Source organism: Natrix helvetica (assembly GCF_964273705.1).
Source record: "Natrix helvetica genome assembly, chromosome: 1".
NCBI classification, from domain to species: Eukaryota; Metazoa; Chordata; class Lepidosauria; order Squamata; family Natricidae; genus Natrix; species Natrix helvetica.
In genome coordinates, this window is record NC_138548.1 from 275801866 (window position 1) to 275825969 (window position 24104).

Here is a 24104-nt window from a genome sequence, read left to right on the forward strand (position 1 = left end):
AAATGTGTTTTTAAAGAATCCAACCTTCCATCAAAATCCAAAGGCAACCCCAGAAAACCTTGGTTTTCCCATATATGTCATAGTCCTTGGCATTTTGCATCACACCCTACTCACAGCAGCCCTTGGTCTTCCACAGGTCTCCTATCACAAAAATCCCCCATTGCAGCCTTCTTGATTTAGATCAGGGATGTCAAACTCGATTTCATTGAGGGCCGCATCAGGGTTATGTTTGACCTCAGGGGAAGCTCTGTTTTCACTGGCAGGGGCTGTAGGAGGCCATCGCAGTGAAAATGGAGCTCAGGAGGACCTCGCAGGGCCCTCCCAAGCTCTGTTTTTACTGGGAGAGGCACTGCAGGCCGGTCCTTCACTGTTTCCAGAGTTGCCCCATGGCCCAGATTTAAGTAACCCACGGGTTGCATGCGGCCCGCAGGCCTTGAGTTTGACACCCCTGATTTAGATCAAGATTGTTGGCACAGAAAGGAGATAGTTTTTCATGGTTTCTTATTGGAGTTTGGGAATGGGGTTTTAACTAATCTCCAGGGGAGGTGGGAGGGATCTACATGGAGGTGGTTGGTCAAAATAGCCAAGGTGCCGGTCACAAGCACACAATCAAAGCCTGTCCTTTTTATGCACACTCAAGGCCTTCTACCACGACTTCTCATGAAGGTAGCTTCTTTGAGACTTGGCTTTTCAGATGGAAAATCTAGTGTTACATGCCAGGATTTTCCAAACTCTTGTGAATGTGATGTGGTTCCATGAGTAATGAAGAAAAATGAAGCCAGGTTTCCTATCACTAGAACTTTCCATCTTGATCTGGAATTTAGGATTTATTTTTTAGCTAACAAGTTTTGTGACCTGAAAAAGTTGAAAAACCTTTCATTTTAGAGCCCTGATACACAAAGCTATATGAAGAGTGCTTGGTTTGGTTTAGCAAGTGTGAACTCAGTTCAGTTGTAGTTTATTCAGCAAATCATGATCAGCCTAACCATGGCTTGGCCTACCGTGTAAACTTATCCTTGTTGTTTTAAATAGGAAACTTGGTTAACTACAGGTAATCCTCGATTTACAACAGCTCATTTAGTGACCGTTCAAAGTTACAACAGCCCTGAAAAAAGGAACTTATGACAATTGTTCACACTTATGACCATTGCAGTATCCCCATGGCCATGTAGTTTACATACAGATGCTTGACAAATGGTTCCCATTTATGATGGTTGCATAAATAAATTATGGAGTTATGTGATCAACTTTTTGCAATCTTCCGTCAAACAAAGTCAATGGGGAAGCCAGATTCTCTTAACAACCATGTTACTAATTTAACAACTAAAGTGATTTACTTAACAAATGTGGCAAGGAAAGTTGTACATTTTGGGCTCAATTGTGGTTTATGTCGAGGACTACCTATATACTAAGTGTGTTAAAAGTTAGTCTTGGTTCTATGCAGGAGTGGGTTCCTGCCAGTTCTAATTTCTTCTATAGAAGAGGTTCCACAAATCTACCATGCCATTTAGAACCGGTTCCAGCTCCCTCCCCCCGCCCGTCCGCACATCATCAAGATGAAGAGCGAGAGGAGGAATTCTGGGAATTGAAGTCCACAAGTCTTAAAGCTGTCAAGTTTGAACACCCCTGGGGTTTTTTTTTCTAAAGGGTTAGGGGTGCAAGGGTCTTGTAACTTGATAGCTTTAAAACTTGCGTGCTTCAAATGCCAGAGTTCCTGAGCCAACATGACTAGAGGAGGAATTCTGGGAGCTGAAGTCCACAAGCCACTCCCACCAGGTCACATGGCTGGCAAGCCACTCCCACAAAGCAGGCCATACTTACAGAAGAGGTTCTAAAAAATTTTGAAGCCCACCACTGGTTCTATGCCACAATGACAATAAAGCTCTGACCATAACAGAAGACACACAAAAGACCAACCTCTGAAGTTGAAGCTAAGACATATTTTCAGGAAGGTTTTCTTCAAAGGGTTCCTTGCATTGCATGGCTTCCCCCCTCTCCCCCCCACCCCCCGCCTCTTTCTTCAATTGTGCCTTCATAACAAAACCATTACAAATCCACTTGAAATGTTCAGTCATGACAAACGGCATTAAGGTAAGCCCACAGCTTTGTCCAGGAGCCAGGAAGGAGGGGGAGGGAGGGGGAGGGCAGGGGACATTTAGGACATCTTGTTCCCTTTTTTTCCCTACTTCTTACCCCCCACCTCCCCCAGCAGCTGAAAAGTTGATTCTTCCCCAAGTTTAATGAGACAATATCAACGTGGCCTGAGGCAGGTGCAATGTTTGTAATTTATGGGTCTCTGAGACAGGAAGAAAGCTCTGTGGTTTATTGTGCTTGTTCACTAAATGACATTCCAGTTGTCGAGGGATCATTCTTCCTCGCTGGGCTCTCTGGCAGGCATACAAGCTGCTTCGGATCCCACCTGGGCCTACTTCCCCTCGGGCAAGGGATAATTATGAATACATCTGTATGTGCTAAGCAGGAGATGAATGAAAGAGTCTCCTCGTTTCCCCTTGTCATTAGAAGCAACTTCCTGTATTGACACCTATATTAGCATGTAACAACTACAGGCTTGAAGCAAGCTTTCTTGGGTTCGTCCATAATTTTCTTTTAACATTTGTCTCCCTTTCCTGAAATAGTCCTGTGAATCCACTCTAGAAAATCCAATGCGCTCTAGCAATCCTTTTTCTATGTACCCCAGAGCTTTTTTTTTTCCCCATCTCAAAGGGATGTGATTGTTTGGGGACAAGCCGAACTCTATCAAAGCACTTTTAATTGAGCTCTGAAGTGACTGTGGGAACTGGTGCATAGTCACATTGATGTATGGTTCCCAGAAGCAATTTGGATATGAGATTTCATTCCCTCCTATCCCTAGGATTGCAGCTTTTTCTCCTGAAATCAATACTATTGATGAAATGTGCATTTGCAAATCCAGATCTGATAGAAAGTCTCTAGAAGACGAAATGTCAGCGTTTATACGTCAGAACAATTTAACTTGGAAAAGTTAAATGGTTAGGTGGAGAGTTCTAAAGTTTGCATATCTTTGAAAACCTTTGGGATGGCTTCACTACTAGAGTTCTTTACATTTGAAATAGCAATTTCAAAAACTAATCAACTCATTTTTTCCCAAATAGATTGTGTTTAATCAGCTACCAACAAGAATCTTCTGTTGTCAGTAAGATAGAAATATGGTCTCTTAGAAAAATAGTAGGAATGTTTTAGGACACATTTTGTTCATGGAAATAGTATGCATGCAATTTAATTCCTAAGTTAGTAGGTTAGTTTTATAATTGTCATAATGTATTCTGCTAAGTGCCAAAGATTGGTATGAATAGGGTAGATGCATCTGTAGGGTCAAAAAAGATAAGACAGTGACCATAATGGTGAGATTGAATCTCTGTCTGTTTTTATATATGTCCCACATGGATGCATATAAAACACAGAGAGAGCTTAAATCACATTACAGCAACCACCATCCTGCCTTTTTTTTTTACTGGACCCTGCAGCTATTCTGGAAAAGTAACAAAAATAACCCCTCTGAAGATTATTCTTGTTCTGTTTCCTTTGGCAGGAAAGATCGGGTCCACATGTGAAGGTCCAACTAGTATTTTGTTAATTATGCCTATGCACAAGAATCTTCTCAACTGACACTTAAGACCTGCATGGAATTAGAAAAGGTCAACGGAATTGGGCTTTGTTCACTTGTGGCTACATAAGGATTCTAGGCCGGTTCCTCTTTTAACTCTGACCCCAGGTTCTGCTACTCCTCTTATAGATTCGTTGCCTCCTAGGTTCCCCAATCAGCAGCAAGGTTCTATGGAATCCTGATTGGACGGAGGTCAGGATAATCTAAGAAAGAAGGTAAGAATTCCTTGCGTTTTATAGCTCCAGAGGAAACATTGTAAAGCTATCTCTATAGTGTTGGTTCAAAACCAGTGCCTGAACCATCAACTCAACTCACTCAGATCGCCAAAAATCCAGTGATATTGCAGGCAGACAAGGACATTGACCCCAAAAGAACACAACCAGCTGTGGGATTCACTTACCTTCCATATCGGTTCACAAATGTGAGCACACACACCACATCTGTGCATGCGTACCACCTTCTGCGCATGTGCAGAAGGTCACACATTATGTCAGGGCTGCCGCCGCCGCCGCTGCTACCAGTTCACCCAAACCAGAGAGAACCGACTAAATACCACCTGAGAACACAACCCTTTTGTATGTGGAAGTGACTTTGCTTTTCAAAAGTTAGCACTTTTTCAGCTTTAATCAAAATTGTCGTTTCAGTTAGCTACTTCCAGATGCTTTTTCCTGCATTTGTAGATGTTAATGTTGCATGTAGTCCTGGCCTTGCTCAATGAGCTAGGGAGAAAGTGTAAAATGCAAATGCAGACTTATGTAAAAACAGACTCCCTTCGCCACAGCTTCTCCCAGTGCCTGCATTTCCTCCCTGGCTTTATTGAAATTGGATGGACAGTCTAGGCTTGATCCCATTATGAGCTCGATTGAGTGATTTCAGAGATGACCCCTTGCCACTCAAAGCTTTCACTCCTTCTGCATGCCCACCCCTAATGTGTCAGGTACTGCATGACAAGCCAGGCTCAAGTATAGCCTTGGTGGGCAAAACTGCAGCACAGGAAGCTTTCAATTAGCATGGATTGAGTTTCATGGCCCCACTTACAGCCTCAGTGGCCTGACTCAGCATTTCCTCTATCAATAATTTATAACAGAAAGAGCAAATGGCAGAATTACGGCAGAGAATAGAAGGAGGGTGCAGTGTTAATGCAGGGAGTTATGTCAATGAGGGATTCCTTTGGCTGGGTGGAGATGATGACTTCTCCCAGACAATGCAAGAGCAATATCTGTCGCCTCCAGTAAAAGGATATCTCTGAAAAGCATCAACCAAACGGCTGTCGGAGAAAGCAACTCTCTCCGGATTTTGCTTTACTTCAAAAGATAATAACCTCTTGAACGAGCCAATGATTTGCCAAGAGTCTTCGGCCTCAGAGGAACCATAAATGTTATAGATTTAACTCAGAGAATCTCAAGTAACAGCCAGAGCTGAAGGCAGGTACTAGTCACTGAGTAAAATAGCAAATGCTTCTTCTAAAGTCATTGTGGGGGTGCACATGCATGTATGTTTCAAAAGTCAGGGGATAGGCATATGTTTCATTTGAACTTTTGCAAAACAGAAAAATCCAGGACATCCCCAAATTAATCTAAACGGAACTCTTACCCTGAATCAATCATCTCATTCCATCGTATTTCTTTATGCGGTTTCTTTAAAACAGGAAGAAAAGAAAAATAGAAAATGTGGAAGTAGACAAAGAAGGACTCAGCCATGCATCTGTTGAGGGGAGGCTTTCATAAACGCAGAGCCACTTCCAAAAAGGCCCTGTTGCAGGGACTGCCAAGGGAATTGGTTAAATAATTAGGTGGGTGATTTAGTAGGTGAACCTCTATTGCAGAACTGCTGTTCCTTCCAGAACTTTATCACTCCTCACTGTGTAAGAGGCAAAATGGCAATTGTATTTTCTCTTTCTCACAGGAGTCAAGAAAGCAAGTCCTGTGAGTCCCTTGGGCTGCAAGGCGATCAAACCAGTCAGTCCTAGAGGAGATCAACCCTGGCTGCTCTTTAGAAAGCCAGATCCTGAAGATAAAACTCAAATACTTTGACCACCTAATGAGAAGGAAGGACTCACTGGAGAAGAGCCCAATGCTGGGAAAGATTGAGGGCAAAAGAAGAAGGGGATGACAGAGAATGAGGTGGCTGGATGGAATCTCTGAAGCAGTAAGCGTGAGCTTAAATGGACTCCAGGGGATGGTAGAGGAAAGGAAGGCCTGGAGGAACGTTGTCCATGGGGTCACAATGGGTTGGACACGACTTTGCAACTAACAACAACAACAATTTTCTCTTTCTAGCCTCCAATAAAAGGAAACTGACCAGGGAAACTTCCATAGTTTCTATTTACAGTATTTTAGAGGAATTTTGGAACCTTTGATACTTCAAGTCACCAGCGGTGTTGATGCTCTGCTGAATCAACCCCTTTTGCCTCCATCTCTATGAAAACGGGAAGCCCTTCTCTTCTTTTTCTATGGGCAAACTGAGTTATCCATCCATCCATGGGAGGGAAATTCTGCATCACTTTAATTCCACAGAATAGCCTTGCAGAGACCACACAATTGCATTTTGAAGGCATGACCTAGCAGGATGTTTGCAAATATCAGAGGTGATGGAGGTATAGAAAATAATTGACAGTATTGCTCCAGCCTGCAATATTGTTATTATTTACATTTATTGCTGTAAATTGCTGTGCATTTGGCAAGATTTGGCAATCTCTAAATGCAATAAATAAACAAACAAACTTGAGCTCCAAGAGATTTGGGGGGATTTTAGTAAAAACTCTAATAACAAGGAACAACCAAGTTCTAATGAACTTTAAAAGAGATAAGGGTATAAGTGGATGGCATTGAGTAATAGCATTTTCCCCCACCTCTTAAGATTGGAGAGAGGAGATCTCATATCAAAGCTATTCTTTTGCTTGCTTGGTAGCCTCCACCAGTGGGTTGCTGTTGCTTGTCTAATATTAGAGAATACACGATAGCTGTATAATATCAACTCTTCTATTTACACTGTGCTGATGATGTGAAAGTGGTTACTGTTTGACTTCTCCAATCTCTTATCCTCCAATGATGGTCCAGCACATTGGGAGGATACTAAATTGGGAAAGCTGGCCTGCGTGGTCCCTCTCTGTCCAAAAATAGATTTTGGCTGGGAGCTATACACTTCCCATGGGACTCTAGATGCAAACAATTATAGGAACATGACAACAGTAAGATCCAGTGCATTCCTTGGGAAGCGCAACTTTGAACTCCTCCAACCCATCTGCCCGAGAGGAAATGGACAAGAAATAGCAGCCTAATGATTTTCAAGAGGAAATGTGGCCTTTCTAAAAATGAGTGGGTCTTTAGGCTTCTGCATGTTGCAAATGTGCTGGTAATTGGATAAATTGCCTTCTGAGAAAAAGTTGCTCATTCAGTTAGGAAATTTAAGGACCTCCTGCTCTCTGAGGATAGGCGGCTAGAATAAACATTTAGAAGGTATTTGTGAACTGGGGGCAGAGTGGTATGGAGCAAGTGGGAGCCTGTGTTGTCACCAAGCCTGGGGTGTGATTCAAGATATTCTCATTAAGTCTTCTGACCCAGAACTTCATTGAAGTCAAAGTCTTATGCATTATTATGGTAATGCATGATTAATACCAATCCAAGAATCTATCTGCCTAGGTTTTAACCAAATCAAAAGTAACAGAATTCAATTTGCACACCATCTTTAGCTCCTTTATAGTGAGCATAACCCAAATGTGTTGATTATTTGGGATGGGCAATAACAACCCTGATTTTAGTCTTGAACTACATAAAAATGGAGAGAACAAACATAATACTGTATGTTTTAATCTAGAATTTTAAAAGCCCTGGAAGTTTTAAACTTTAGTTTTTGAACATCAAAACAATCCTGGAAGGCTCTCAGGGATAGTTTAGTTTTGTGACATCCTTTTTACGAGATGGTGCTTTGTTCAAATTATCTGTTGCTTTTTGTCAGCAGAAACTGACAAATTTGGCATTGAGGTATCCACTCTATGCTATGAAATATTTCCAGATCAATTGATCAGAGACAGGTGCAAAATAATGGGTGACTGATAGGAGGTGATAGAAACAGCTATAGCATCCCATCAGCCACACTTTTTAATTATGTTGTTGGTTTGAGTTTCAAGCATGATGATTCAGTTGCAACAGTTTCATCTCCATCTGAGGAGACCTCTTCAGTGTGTTTTGGATTGTGCTTGTCTGAGCCATGGCGTTTAAATAACTTTCTGAATCCTGGTCTGATTTCAGGTTGTATGATTGGCTGAGTCATAGTCCTTGGTTTTAAGTACCACCTGCGTGATGCAAATTAGTGCTGGTGTTGTTGTTTGGATGTCTTCTGATGATGTCATGTCATGTCACTGTAAGTTATAACTTTGTTTGCAGTGTGGCTGTTGGTTGGTCTTTAAATGGGGCCTTTGGGATCGTGGTTGGCGCTGTTCTTTTGTTCTAAGTGGTTGATAGGCTGGGTCAATGTCAATGTGTCTGTTTATTGATTTATTGGTGGAAAACCAGGCTTCCAGGAATTCCTTTTCTCTCCTCGACGTCACTGTTGGGTTACAACTGTAGTCCTGGTTAGATTGAATTTATGTCCTTTTGAGTCTTTGTGGACAGGCATGAGGGATAGATATTTTTTAATCTCTTCCACCCCTCCTGCAGTTCTCGAAACCAAGCTTTCTGTACCTCATTTGCCATTTTATTTCTATCAAGGATGCCTGTAAGGATGTGGGGGGGGGGGGCTCAAAAAGTCAAAATGGCCACTTGAATCATCCAGGCACAGTTCCAGTTTCCCTTTTTGGAACCATCCTATAGATGCTCCTGGGTTTTGTTTGCTTTTTTGTTTGTTTTTACTATGTCTCACCCATAAGACAGTTTGCTACTACCTCTGATGTTATGTAAAATCGCAGTATTGCTGAAGATATTTGTTGAATATGCAAAACACTGCTTCTTAAATAATTGAACCTTTTATCAAAGCTCTTTAAATTTTACTAGATACTAAAACTTGCTTAACTCACCAGGCTTAAGTTAAACCTAAAATGTTTTCTGGAAATGCTTGCTCTCCTTCAGAAATTAAATATTTTGTTGAAAGATCCAGTAACTAACCTGAGAGGCACACATATAGAGAAATGTGATTCAGAGACAGGAGTGTGTTAGTCTGATGCCATAAGCCATGGATCTATTTTAGGGGAAGAGTGCATAACATCCCCACTTGGTGTGGGACTTCATCTCCCATCATTCCTAGCCAGCATAACCATGACTTGCTGGACATTAAAGGGAATTGTAATCCAACACATCTGGAGGGCATCAGTTTAAAGAAGACAGATACAGCTGCAGTCATGCATGTGCTGGAAAAATGACCCACATTCAATATGTCAGGATGTGGTGCAGTCAGAAATCTCTATCATTTCTGACTTTCTATAAGGGAAAAGCCTCAAGGCAGTCAACAACATTTCTCATGTGTGGGAACCACACACAACGTTGTCCTGACAAAATGAAAGCATGGTCTAAAATACACAAACATGACTGAAAGAAGGAAAACCATGGAATTAAGGATTATAAACAACAAAAAAGAGACTCTGTTTGTGTTTATAAACCATCAGGGTCTTCCGGTCTCATCTTATAAATTGTGGGAGTCCACACTGGTACATCCTCTTAAACCACTGAGGTGCTATTTTGTTCCCAGATCAAGTAATAAAAGTGTAATGGATGGGAATCAAGTCATTTTGTGGAGCGTGTTAAAAAAAGCTGCCCGTCTCTTTCTCTCCGTCTGTGCCTCTTCCTTTCCTAAAATGGGAAACCAATTCAGAAGGTCAAAACACTGCACAGCACATAAATAGCACTGGCTTTGCGAGCTTGGTGGATAAGCTCACTCTGTTCTAGCCCAGACCGAGCATAGTTTTCCAACAACAAAGATTTCACGCTGGAAAGGACGCACAAAAAGAAGAAAATTCACAGAGCATGGAACACAGCAATAATGGTATAACTTTAGTAATATTCTTTGTCCACTTATTACATGGTTTGAAAGCATATGTTTGTTTTAAATACATAGACGAAAAGGACAGCAAATATGAAGAAAATTCAAAGTTTTTTACGTAACCATCACTTATGGAAAAATAATCTTTCACATATAGAAGACTAAACTTTCCCTTTTTGGGAGTCCCTTTTTGGGAGAGGGGGTGGTTTAGAAATCCAAGAAATAAATAAATAAACTTCAACTCTGCAGATTCCTACCTCCATCATCTGGGTCAACATGTAGACAATGATAAATGATGGTGTGATGGGTATTGTAGTCAGTAAACCTGGAAAGCATTATATTGCCTGAGCTGCACTTCTATAGGATATCACAATCATTTGAAATGAAAACAAAAACATTTTAAAGCCAAAACTATGGTTTGGTAATATGGACAGACCTCGCAATATTTTATTGCTGCTTTGTGGAAAGCTCTTTACATTTTTAAGTGCAGAAGATAAAGTCTAAAACAGGGAGCACATATGACATGTTAGCTTCAGCTTCACTTGCATTTCTGATCTCTTTGAAAAGAACACATTTTAAGCTTTCAAACACAAATATTTGAAATTTACAATTTAGCCCAGCAATGTTGTCTGATTAATGTAATTAATTACTTGATCAATGTAATAAAGAAATGTAACTGGACCTGTCTTTTAATAATCTGGACCATTGCTAGATAATGCCAATGAATACTAAGCACTAATAATAATAATTGGCAGCACTTTTCTGTGCCCTTTCCTAGTCCAGATATTTTTCTTATTGTACCATTTATAGTGCATTTAATAATATTTGTGTGATTACAATATTAGATAAAGTTGGGTCAAGGTGAAATACAATCTCCATTTTAAAATCTGGGATTAATTATCTTAGATTAGAAATGAAACAATTTTACACGGCAACTCAAAAACTTTTAGGTTACAATTTTCCTGGTTCTACCATAGAAATAAGACATTACCAAGGGAAGAGCACAATCAACTACCCCTAAGTTCATTCTTCTTCTTCTACAATATAGTCCATTTCACATAAATTGCAACCACTCCTTAAACTTGTGGTCACCATAACAGGCATGTCAAACTGGCAGCCTGTGGGCCAGATACATCGCGTGCAAGCCACGCCCACCCCAGCTCCGCAAAGGCTAAAAACATCACAATACATCATGATCCGGCCCGTGACGCGATCCAGTTTTGATACTTGTACCATAAGATCTTCATGATCATGTGGTCACAATTTGAATGCTCGGCAATTTGTGCACATTTACAAATGATTACAGTGTCCCACGGATATCTGATGACCATTTGCCGGCTTCTGAAGTGCAAGGTGAATTAGGAAATCAGCAGGAAGTTGTAAGCTGCAGTCACTTGATTTTGTGTTTAATGACTGCAGGTGATTCACTTAATGACTGTAGCCTGAACTGACATTGAAAGTTGGGTGCCATCATGTGATATTTCATTTTATTACTGTGTTACTTAGTGACAGAATTGCCAGTCTCAATTAGAGTTGGTAAGCCAGGACAATATGTATACTTATTGTAAGCTTGCAAGAGTCAAGTAAAATATACGTTTTTTAAAAATCATTAGAAACAAATACAGAAAAGGGTTTTTTTAAAGTAAAAGTTTTTGTAGTTGCTGTGCAAATTAGTACATGCATTTAATGCCTTAAGTTTGTATATATAAGTTGAGTTGTCTGTGTATCTATGTGTGTCTGTGTGCATGCACATTTATTTATCTCTCTCAATCCCTCTCTCCAAGGAGGCTCAGCCACAGGAAGGAACTGTCAGTCACTTTTTGCTGGAGAAGAAAAATAGGAGCGCCACCACAGCAGGGTGATTATCCTATGGGAGTATATAATGGCCTGCAATCCAAACTGAAGACCTTGCAAGCTGTTGGCAATCCTGTCAGTAAGAAAGGATTTCCTTAAGCTGGTTTAGAACCAAGTCATAAGACTGTTTTAACCACTTAATACAGATGTACCGTAAGACAAGTATTGTACATATTATTTTACTTAATGCTTTCTATGCTTTTGTTAAAAACAGATCTAACTCTGAATTCAGATCAACTTGAAACAAATTAACCATGTTCTCATGACACATGGACTATGGCAGTTCACAACTGTAAACCCACAACTTGCACAGGCAGGCTGTTCCACAACTGTTACTTTTTCTCAAATGAAACCTAGGTAGCTACAATTTGTGACCATGATTTCTGGTCCTTCTTTCTGTGGCAATAGAAAATGATGCATCCTTGTATGTATCTAACGCTGGAATAATATTACACCTCAGTCTTCTATTTTCTTGATTTTCTTGAATTTCATTTCTCCAGCCCGTCCTTAAAGGACAAGGGTGTCAAACTGGTGGCCCGCAGGCCAGATATGTCATGCACAGGCCACGCCTACCCCAGCTTCGTTAAGGAGAAAACATTGCTAAACATCATGTGATGGCAACGTGACATGGCGAATTTGACACCCGTGTTATAGGGCAATAGCAATAGCACTTAGACTTATATACCTCTTTACAGTGCTTTACAGCCCTCTCTAAACAGTTTACAACATGAGCATATTGCCCCCAAAAATCTGAGTCCTCCTTTTACTGACGTCGGAAGGATGGAAGGCTGAATCAACCTTGAGCCCCATCAAGATCGAACTCCAGACTGTGGCAGAGTTTGCTTGCAATATTGCATTATAACCTCTGTGCCACCAGGGCTCTTTCTAAAACCCTGAAATGGCCATACAGGAGGGAAGGGGGCATGTGAGATATTGGTAGGCCATTGAAGCTGGAGATGTCACTAGACTGGAGTGAAAGACACAGAGGACTAATAAAGAAGACTCAGAAGGCTCCAGATGGCAAGCAGAGCTCCAAAACCCAGGTGAGGGTGCTTTTCATATGGTCTGGCACTCAATTCCTGCACTCAAGAAACAATTGATAACCCAACAGTGGACAGTGAAGCAAGGAGAAAGGATAGACCTGGCCTGCAGTGGAATGTAGTCTGGACTCTCAAGAGGGAGGGGCTGCATTCCAGAGGACAAAGAGGAAGCAAACTATGTAAAGTTTAGTCAGGAGAAAGAAAGTTAAAAGGGTTCTTTCATTCCCAGAATATAGCTATAGTAATGCAAATAGTTGATTTAGTTTGGCAAGATTTCTGTCTATAGGTAAGGAACAATAAAGTACTCAGAAGTAACTCCACATGTCTTTCTTGGATTGGGGTCTGACATGACCTTGGACTTCCAACAGTTGGGTGGAGTAGCTGAAATCTCCCACAACGCTTCATGGTTGTCTGAAGCTTCAGTTATCTATTTTACTCTTCATTTGTCTCTTGTAGTTATGTTAATTTGTAACTGATTCCTGCAGGTTATTCCCTCGGATGACTTGCCTGTTTATCGTAAGGCACCATATTTTCACTATTCATGTTATTCCAAGTCCGCTGGACCTTTCTATAGGTATTATTCAATCTTGATATGCAATGCTAGGTCACATTCTCGCCTGAGTTCTATTTTCCTTCTCCTTTGTTATCATGCCTTTGTGTTCTTTTGATTTCTATAAGTTGTTTTGGAACAACTGGTGGAGATTGCATGTTTAAATTAAAATATTTTAGTAAAAAAATGTATTCATACCCAGAAATAGTCTTGTTTTTCCTCTTAAGTGCAATTGAGTAATTATGACCTGGGAGGCTGGAATTTGATAGACATCTGTACTGTTTTTTTAGAGGCAACACCCAATTAAGATTTCATTCGACCTATGCACGCACGCCCCAACTGTTCCATGGTTTCCAATGCATTCTATATTCCCATATTTTAAATAGAAAAGAAGTCATGTCAAAACTATGAGCAAATACTTTAACTCACTTAAATCGTAGCAAAACCGAATTTGCTTTTACCTGTGGCTACCAAATGCTTAATGACGTTGATACCATACCTTCCCCCCTCCCCCCCCTGCCTCCTAGCTTCATCAACACTGTTCTCTGAATAGCACACAGATTGCAGGAACCTGGCTCTGGTCATTAGGAATCATTTCTTCTTGCACCCCTGAAATCTGCCTAGGGCCGTGATGGCCACAGGTGGCACCAGGAGCCATATCTGCCGGCATGCAAGCTGTCAACTCCAGCTGATTTTCGAACTTCCGGACGGCCCAGGGAGGCTGCTATCCCCCCTCCCCAGGCTTCAGGAAAGCCCCCAGAGCCTGGGGAGGGTGAAAATGCCCCCACTCCCGGCTCCCCCGGATCGTTTCTGAACTTCCGGTAGGCCTGTTGAGTCCATTTTTTGTTCTCCTCAGGCCTCCCCCAGTCCCCTGGAGGAAATACCAAGCTCAGTTTGGAGGCGAGTAGTGCGGCACGTGTGGGGTGGGTTGTGCACACATATGCAGGGGGGGTACTTTGCATTGTGGATGCTGGCACACGCGTGCCTTATTGCGCGTGTGCCCTCACATTTTTGGCACCCAACAACAAAAAGGTTAGCCCTCACTGGCCTCAGGGAAGGTGACAATTCCCTTTAGTTTTTGTTGTTATTAAAGAAGAAGGAGTTGGAAGATAAGACTACAAATCATGCCTGGAAGACAAATCCCGATTTACATTTTCCTTTGACTCTTTGGCAGAAGTTACACCAGTTAAAATGGTATAACATCCATGCGTATAGTCTCCCTTTATTTCCTGTCACAAATTTTAACTGACGCTAATACGTAGCACACCGCCTTTTCTAATTTTGTGTCCTCCAGATGTGTTGCAGTGCAAATCGAGCATCTCTCAGCCAATGTCCCAATGGAGAGCAGGCGTCTGGGGAAAGGTGGTGCTGAAGGATGCATTCGCTCTGGCACGTAGCAGAAGGATACATCCATAGATTTTTAAATCTTTAACAAAGCAAGTGAAAATACAAGGAGGTGATTTATTGATTGATTGATTTGCTAGCTTGCTTACTGAGGGATGTGGTGGCTCAGTGGCTAAGATGCTGAGCTTGTCAATCAGAAAGGTCGGCAGTTTGGCAGTTTGAATCCCTAGTGCTGCCTAATGAAGTGAGCTCCCGTTACTTGTCCCAGCTTCTGCCAACCTGACAGTTTGAAAGCATGTAAAAATGCAAGTAGAAAAATAGGGACCATCTTCAATGGGAAGGTAACAGCGTTCTGTGTGCCTTCAGCATTTAGTCATGCCGGCCACATGACCACGGAGACGTCTTAGGACAGTGCTGGCTCTTTGGCTTTGAAACAGAGATGAGCACCGCCCCCTAGAGTCAGGAACAACTAGCACATATGTGCAAGGGGAACCTTTACCTTAGCTTGCTTACTAGATTTATATGCATCTTCAATCAACAAGTGACTCTGAGTAGCTCACCCAGTTCTTATAATTGTGAATTTAAAAAGGTCAGAAACTGATAATAACATTGCCAACCACAATGGCAATTGTTCCAGGACAAAAAACATAGTGCCTTGCAATTCCAGAATGAAATTCCCTTGCATGAGGAGCCATCCCAGCTTGCTGAAACAGGTTGATGTTAATGGCCTTGCAGAATGCCAAAAGCCTGAGGGAATAACTTGAGCTCCAGGGAGAGGGACAAACTGTTCCAAAAAAAAGAAAAAGAAGAAGATAGCAACAGAGACGACCTGCCTCTGAGGTTAAATACATCCCCTAAAGGTAAGTACCTGGAGGAAGCCCCCCCCCCTTTTAAATTCCTTTGGAGGGGTAGAGAGCATAGGAAGAAGGCAGTCCCCAAAATACTGACATCAGAAACCTTAAAAGTTTTAAAATATGACATTATATTATATGAATTATATTCATAAGTGTTCAGATAACTAATGCAGCTATCAACGGAGTGATATTACACAAGTCAATCAATTCATATATATAGCAACTTGAAGTTGTGCATTCCTGATGGATTTGCAGCTTCTGAATCCTCATCAACAGCAGCCCATGTTTAGGGCATTACAATAGACCAGGGGTCCCCAACCTTGGCAACTTTAAGACTTGTGGACTTCCAATTCCCAGAATTCTGGGAGTTGAAGTCCACAAGTCTTTAAGTTACCAAGGTTGGAGAGCCCTGCAATAGACCAACTGAAAGTTGACAAGACACAAGTGACTATGAGTATGGCTCCAAATCTAGAAAAGTACAATTGGTTTATCTGCTGCAACCATACAAAGACATCCTAGCTGCCATCTGCTCCTCAAGCAGGACCTGTGAGTCTAGAAGGATTGGCAGATTTTGGACGTTAACTGGGATCAGAAATTTTCAGAGCAGGTTCAGGTCAGAAATCCTGTCCCTGCAAAACCTTCCATGACGAAATGCGGGTCATGGAAATGTCATTTTTATATCCAGTTGTATCATCTTGTCATCTTGAAATATCCGAGGGTGTAAGTTTAATAGAGTAATATTGCAAACACGAGTACCCCTCACTTTGGAGTTATTTTTAGAAGTGTTTAACAAGGGACAGAAACTATTTCTGTCTCGTGTCATTCTAAGCTAATGTATTAATAGCATTTTTATGATGTTTCATACTCCACTCCAGCAAATACACTCTGCATTTTGTTTCACAGTGGAACTATAGAACTGGGGCACCTCTGTCTAATACCAGTCTCAGTAAGCATAGCTTCTGAGCAGGATTAAATAAAGTTGGAAACCAAAACAACTGAACAGCCATACTACCACCATGTCTGATCATGAATGAATAAGAATAGATGCCTCATAGTCGAGTCAATTCTGCTTTACTGGGGGCCTTTCTGGGCAAGTAGATGGTATGTTCTAAATGAATTTAGAACCTAGATCTAGTTAGTTACAACCTTCCAGAAATTAGGTACATCTCCCATGCTGATTTGGCTATGCTGAACTGGACATAATGAGAACTTAAGTCCAACAATATCTATTTTGGCCTAATTATTGCTGCATTCATTACCCATTACTTGGGCCTATTCAGCTATAGTAATTTCACTGTCTTGGACACAAAATTTGCTAACTGTACTGCAACAACAGGAATGCTTGCCAAGGAAAGAGGAAGTTGGATTTTCGTCCTATGCACTATGAGCTCTAGTAAAATACATATTCACCACAACAATTATGCTTGCTATAAAATAAAGATGGGCATGTTTCCAGCCATAGCTGCACTTTCTCTTGTAATTGAATTATCATCTGCAAAAGCTCAGGGACAAAACCTCAAGATCTATTTTACAGGAAATAAAAAAAATCTGATCATGGGAGCAGTGAACATGTGGTTCCGGATTTTAATGCTTAATGTTTAATTTATTTACTTTTTTTCTCATTCATATGCAAAGTAGACAATCTGTCTTTATTAAGAGGATGTTTTCTTAATGTCTGCCCCAGTATAATGCATTACTAATCGGGAGGGCAGCCGGGAGACACAGGATAAGTCGGATTAAGGGAGGCAATTCTCTGACAAACATAAAACTGGAATGCAGCTGAGCCCAGACTGAGCACTGAAGATGGGTATCCTCTGCTGTCTAGGGAAGGAAGCTAGTTTCAATCCATTAAAGAATCACATCACTCCAGATACATGGATTGGAGAGAGAAAACCTCTTTATTTTAAAAGAATAAAAAATTAAGAGGGGACCATGAACTCACAAGAAAAGTTGGGTGCATTCTTCTCTTCAAACTACTGAGCCTTCTTGCTCCTTGTGTGCAATAGGCCTCACCCAATGGTGAAAGATACAGTTTGATAATATTCAACTCGAGGCATAATTTTAAGCCTTTCTGCTTCTTGTTCTAAGGGGGTTTTAGACATTAGCCCAGTGGCACCACTGCTGCTTGTCTTAAAGTTGTCTTCAAATATTTTGAAGTTACTGGGTGTGGAATTGCTTCCTCCCAGCTCTTCGGTCAATTTTTTTTCTTATACAAAGAATGTGTTTTACTCAAGAGAAAAGCTGCCCAAGGTGGTAGGGAGGCAAGAAAGAGGTTGGGCTAAATCGCTGAGCAAATATGCTGTAGCCACATCTTTTCTTCTTCTTCCTGGTTTCCCCTTATTGTCTTAATCCTGCCCTCATCGCATGAGTAAAATAGGTTTTAATTGCCCTTAGCTGTACCCATGCTCCTTATTCCAATGTTGCCCAATAGTAACTTCAAGATTTATAAAATCCTTTTGGCTTTGTCACCTATAACCCAGTGGTGGGTTGCAAATCCTGTTCCAACTGGTATGGTTGGAACAGGGCCGGTGGCATCCTAATGGACACGCGCAGTGCGCGTATGCGTTGAAGCGCCTCTGCAATGCTCCAGCTACTCCACGGAGCATCACGCAGGTGCTGTATGCGCCATGTGCCTGCGCAGAATCACAGAAGCCTTTAAACTCCAGTAAGGAGCTCGGGCAGGTGGGTGGGCCCTCCGGAGCACCGTACCAGAATGGTATCCAGTGCTCCAGGCTGGCTCTGGTACGCCTGTACCAGGGCGTACCGCCTGCAACCCACCACTGCTATAACCTCTGAGGAGTCTGATGATTGGCAAGAATTAGGAACCAACACAATAGAGGAAGGATAGAAATCATCAATCATCATCATCCTCTTCTTCTTCTTACAATACAATGCAATACAATACAATACAATACAATACAATACAATACAATACAATACAATACAATACAATACAATACAATACAATACAATACAATACCAGAGTTGGAAGGGACCTTGGAGGTCTTTTAGTCCAACCCCCTGCCTAGGCAGGAAACCCTATACCGTTTCAGACAGAAGGCTATCCAACGTCTTCTTAAAGACTTCCAGTGTTGGGGCATTCACAACTTCTGGAGGCAAGCTGTTCCACTGATTAATTGTTCTAACTGTCAGGAAGTTTCTCCTCAGTTCTAAGTTGCTTCTCTCCTTGATTAGTTTCCACTTCTTCTTCTTCTTCTTCTTCTTCTTCTTCTTCTTCTTCTTCTTCTTCTTCTTCTTCTTCTTCTTCTTCTTCTTCTTCTTCTTCTTCTTCTTCTTCTTCTTCTCCTCCTCCTCCTTCTCCTCCTTCTCCTCCTCCTCCTCCTCCTCCTCCTCCTCCTCCTCCTCCTCCTCCTCCTCCTCCTCCTCCTCCTCCTCCTCCTCCTCCTCCTTCTTCTTCTTCTTCTGCCATATTCCCACAAGGGCAGGGTCTGCTTTTCAGATCATTGAACGCCACTTTGCACGGTCAGCTGTGTCTCCAGGGCATAGGCCTGCAGCTTGCATATCTTTGTTGATGGTATCTTGCTATCTCTCTTTTGTGTGCCTGTTAGGTCACCGACCATTGACTTCTAGTTGGTACGCAGTCTTGCCACCAGTGGAAGGTGCTGCTCTCAGGACATGTCCATACCAGTGGAGCCGGCCTTCTCTCATCTTCTCTATAGTTGGTGCCACACCAAAATGTTTTCATTTGTGATGTGGTCAAGAAGGGAGATGCCTGATATCCAATGGGTTCCATGGCATGGAGATAACTTTCACTCCCCTGTTGTTGCTGCCCAGCATTCAGTGCCATACAATGCAACCAGGCAGATGGTTGTCTTGTAAATTTTAGATTTAAGATGGGTTGGCATTCATCTGTCACATAACATACCAGTAAGTTCTCACCATGCACAATGTTCCCTCTAAGGTACGCGGCTGCACAGCTGCGCACGTGGCAAGAAAACACCGCGCAGCAGTTTGCAACTGCCGCACAGTGATTTCTACTGCCACAGGCTCAGGAAGCTGGGGAGGTCCTTTGCAGGCGGCTTGAACTGGCCGCCCTCAAAGGACCTCCCCGGACTTGTTTTGATGAGCACGGGGTGACTGGTGGTAGTTGTGAAGCACCAAAGCCCCCGCTGCCACCGGAATAACTGCTGCCACCTCCTCATCCTCTAACAGCACTGCCGGATTTGCCGCCCGGCGCTAGGGCTGAGGTGAAGCCGCCAAAGCTCCAGCCGGCATCCCCGTGCATGGCAGCGGCGCCTCCACCTCCGCTCAGAGCACCTGAGCTGAGCCCCACGTCACCCCTGCCCCCTCCTCCTCCGCTGTGCTTTTGAGGAGCCATGAGGCTGTGGGAGCCAGTAGGAAGGCAATGGAAGGGGTGGGAGCAGGGGGAAAAAGGCCTCATGGCTCCTCAAAAGCACGGCAGAGGAGGAGGGGGCAGGGGTAATATGGGGCTGAGCTCAGGTGCTCCGAGTGGAGGGGGAGGTGCTGCTGCCATGGGTGGGGGCTCCAGCGGGAGCTTTGCCCGCTTCACCTCAGCCGCAGTGCCGGGCAGCAAATGTGGTGGTGCTGTTGGAGGAGGAGGAGGTGGTGGCAGCAGTTATTCTGGTGGCGGCGGGGGCTTGTCGGCATCTTCAGCGGCAGACCTGCCCATGATGAAGAAACCAAAGATGGAGCAGATCCATGCAGATGACGTCGCTGCAACATGACTGGAGGAGGAATTCTGGGAGTTGAAGTCCACAAGTCTTAAAGCTGTCAGGTTTGAAGACCCCTGGGTTTTTTTCCTAAAGGGTTAGGGGTGCCAGGGTCTTGTAACTTGACAGCTTGAAGACTTGCACGCTTCAATGCGAGAGTTCCTGAGCCAACATGACTGGAGGAGGAATTCTGGGAGTTGAGGTCCACAAGTCTTAAAACTGTCAAGTTTGAACACCCCTGGGGGTTTTTTTCTAAAGGGTTATGGGTGCAAGGGTCTTGTAACTTGACAGCTTTAAGACTTGCGTGCTTCAAATGCCAGAGTTTCTGAGCCAACATTTTGGTTGCTAAGCAGGAGTGTTGTTAAGTGATACTGATATTATATAACACTTTTAATTAAGTGGGTACCTTGAATAAACATAACTTTGAGTTTCAAATAATACTGATTTCGTTGTTCTCTTAGGTGACATCTGTGAAAAAAAATCAGGTGCTCAGGCATGAAAATGTGCCGCTCAAACACTATACTTTTCTGCTCACATTGGAAAAAAATTAGAGGGAACATTGACCATGCATCCAGGCTGCAGTCACCCTTGCTCGCATCTCACCATTGATGTCACCATTGGGATCCCAGATACTGAACAATGTCCATCTTCTTTAGGTTGATTTGAAGCCTTCCAGGGGTGGTGACAGTCTCTAAGTACTCCGTTTTCTTGATATTGAGGTGCAGTCTGAAATGGTTGAGGCGATCATTCCATAGTTGAACTTGCTGCTGTAGTTCGCCTCTGGTGGTGGAAGCAAGTATAACATCATTTGCATAGAGGTCCGTTCTGCATGATGGAATCCAAGACCAATATAAACAGAAATGGTGAAAGTGCAGAGCCTTGGTGCACCCCAACCATCACTGGGAATCTGATGGATAGGAATCATCAGTAGGGACAGTAAAATGCATTCTAATATAGTTTTCTGCTGGCATGGATGGGTAGACAGTGGGAAGGCCCATAGTACAGTCATGAAAAGGCACATGACTTAATATTTATCTGTTTCTCAGCCTGCTACTGGATGGTAGCGCAGATGCAAAGTAAATCTTAAACAACATATTCTGAAGTGACCAAACCTTACTTAGGCCAACATATATGAGGTTGCCTCGGTATGAATGTCTAGACAAGTAGGAGAATGGTGACTCACAGGCAGTCTATTTCAATAGCTTAAATATACCACAGAAGCCACCATTGTCAATGACATAGCTATCGTGGATCATCTTACTTCATTTCCAGAAAGTAGGTCTTTCACAGAGATCTCCTTAGCATAAGCAATCATCACTGAATATATATTGATTCAGTTGAGAAACGTATCACGATGCATCAGGCTTAAGCTTGCTACATTCCTGCCTGCGTAATAAGACCTTATCAAGTTATCATATTTACATAGCAACCTTAGAATATTGATCCTTTTGAAAGAATCTGAAACATTTCCCACACTATGCCTCTGGCTATTAATTACTGTCTTCTTGGTGTCTGCCAAAAGTATGCCTGCTTAAAAAACCTATTTGGGAGGTTAATTCTCCATCACAGTGGGCAACGGCAAGAGACTGTGAGAGGCAATGGGTCAAATCTTGAAGTCAAGCCTGCCTTACTGTGCCAGATCAGCTCATGATCTACTGAAGAGCAAGGGCAGCAAAGCCAGAGGAATCTGCCAATATATGCAAATGGCTTAATGGGAAATGGGAAGCCAGCCAATTTGCCTTAGTGCATCCTAGCCAGTGTAAGCCATATTGGGGCAGATGAACCAATGGTGTTACTGGGAACAGCCTGTTCCAGTTTTCTTCCTGCTGTTTGTAAGTCTCTCCCAAGAATGTTGATTCTTCAGGAGGATGAGATACGTTAGAAACTTAAACAAGTGCTTTGTTTATCAGGAAAAACAAATGTTTGTGCTGACATGATAAACAAGGCATCTGTCCTCAGTTGAACAATGTAGCTTCTAGTCCACTGACCACTAATTTTAGAAAACTCCTCTTGAAAGAATGACTAGAATATCTGGAGCGGTCAACCTGGCCAATGGTTATGCCTTCCAGGAAAATAAAACCTTTAGTTTAATAAACGTGGAAGACACAAGATTGGGAATAGGTGTAAAAGAACTAAAAATGCACATTTTTAAATAGTCCCCATCCTGCTATTTCAAACTCAGTGCAGAGTGCAGGCTATCTTAGTAATCTGTTTCTAAAACTAAGTATCCATATTCTAAAACAATACATCAGTTAGTATTAATCAGAGGAAAGCAAGTCTCTGGCCTCTGAGGTTACATTTCATGTATGGCTGCTCTCCAGCCACATAATATCTCCCCATAGCTACACAGGAAGTAAAGAGTAGGGACTGGAGAAAGTCTCTGAAGGGCCATAAAAATAAAGATAAGGTTCATTATATGGTAAAAGCAGTCACATGACAAGCCGAGCATAAACTCTCCTTTGCAGCTGTGTGTCACATAGCATGACACAAATAGATGAGATGGGCAAGTTACCAGGACAGGGGCCTCCCTTAACATCTTTTTTTTTAGAGAGGATGAACAATAGTGAAACAGTGAAATAGTGCTAGTTTAGTCTTTCAGGAAGGTAGCATGACAAATAGGGGTAACTATCTAATCTAGGAGAATGGTAGAATTTATTTCTCAGTGAAAGAATAATAGAAAATTGGTACAATTCTGATGGAGGGGGCGAAATGACAATTGTGCAGTTTGTATGTTCACTCAAACAGTTTTGCCTGCATGCAAATTGCAAATTGCATTTGCATGCACATTACTTCTTTTAGTGCAGTCAAAATCACCGTGCTGATTTTGTAGGGATGTAAGTCATTGTGATGTAGGCATTTGAGTTTTGCTGAAATGGCAGTTTAAAAACACCCTTTGGTTTTGCAGATTTTGGGCAAAACCAGGAAGCCTAAATGCATTAACAGTATATAAAATTCCTAATTTATGAGCATTATTGGAATGGGCTTTATAGTAGATCATCCTAAATTGAGGCTATTTTGTTTTGAAACAATTGTAGCTAAAGTGGATTTTAATTATTTTCCAGAACTCTAAAAAAAACAAGTCCTATGCTAGAGCCTCAATAAAAAGGGGTTTTTGAACATATAAAGATACAATATGTATTGTGATTTTAAAATGAATTAATGAAATTATAAAATTATGAAAATACATTTATTTGTTTTTCATATTTCTCTCTCAAGTATTTCAGAGGGTTGCTCATCAGCTGCTTTCAAGAGTAAAATGGATAAGGGGACACTTAACACCCATGATTATGAGTTTGTTGGTTCAAGAACCATAAGACTGGTTTGAAATCCATAAGATCCATAACATTAAATTATTACAAAGTTCATTATAGTTTAAAGATTTGAATGTACTTTTGAATTGCATACCAAAAATTTGGAACATCACCCTATGAGGAACTGTGAATTGATCCAATGTGGAGAATAGCAAACTGTTTAATGTCAGAAAGATAGAGGCTTCCCAGATTTATAATGTCAACAGTATGTGTTTTCAACACATAATTTTGGATATGTGCTTACTTTCTGTCTATGAAGTGGCTCTTAACCACTGTGTTGGAAATACTGATGAATATTATCTATTGCACTTAAAATTTAAAGATAAAATGTGATAAAAATGTGATTGGATTATTATATGTACCTTAAGATATTTGGGGATTTTTATATTTTTTGTTCTGTTTGTGTTATGTGCTGTTTTCTCCTTTTCCACACATTAAAGCATAACACGAAAGAGATGGAAAATGCTGCTTGTTTCAAAACTAGCCTTGCTTTCGTCAAGTATATACACTGTTTGGGGGCTGCAAATCCTGTTTTCAACGTGAGATCGAACCATGTTGAAATGGGGACTTGCCATTGTACACGTTAAGGAAATGTTGTTTAAAGGCAACAGAAGGAGGGAGAAAAATGCTCAGACTTCTTGCAGGGTTGAAGAAGTGTCCTCAGTCAGGGACTTCATTCTTGGGGATATCTAAAATGTTCCCCAAACAGCTTGGAGGGAAGGGGGGTTAAGAAAAAGAAGACTGGAATATATAACCATATTGTCCATGAGCATAAGGAAGGTATCCAGAGGAGGTCCTGGAACCTCTTAAAATGGCTTGCCTTGTGGCAGCCATCTTTGGGCTG

The 24104-nt window shown here is 41.9% G+C and overlaps 1 long non-coding RNA gene across 2 annotated transcripts; it reads left to right on the plus strand.

Annotated features, from left to right (window-relative positions):
* The first annotated feature begins 4065 nt into the window (after positions 1 to 4065).
* Positions 4066 to 13265, plus strand: LOC309382706. 2 transcript variants are annotated; one of them, XR_014173699.1, is made up of 2 exons: positions 4066 to 5601; positions 11401 to 13265. It is a non-coding gene; the product is annotated as an uncharacterized lncRNA (long non-coding RNA). The 2 variants fall into 2 exon arrangements; XR_014173700.1 differs by lacking the exon at positions 4066 to 5601 and adding an exon at positions 6595 to 9619.
* The last annotated feature ends 10839 nt before the right edge of the window (positions 13266 to 24104 follow it).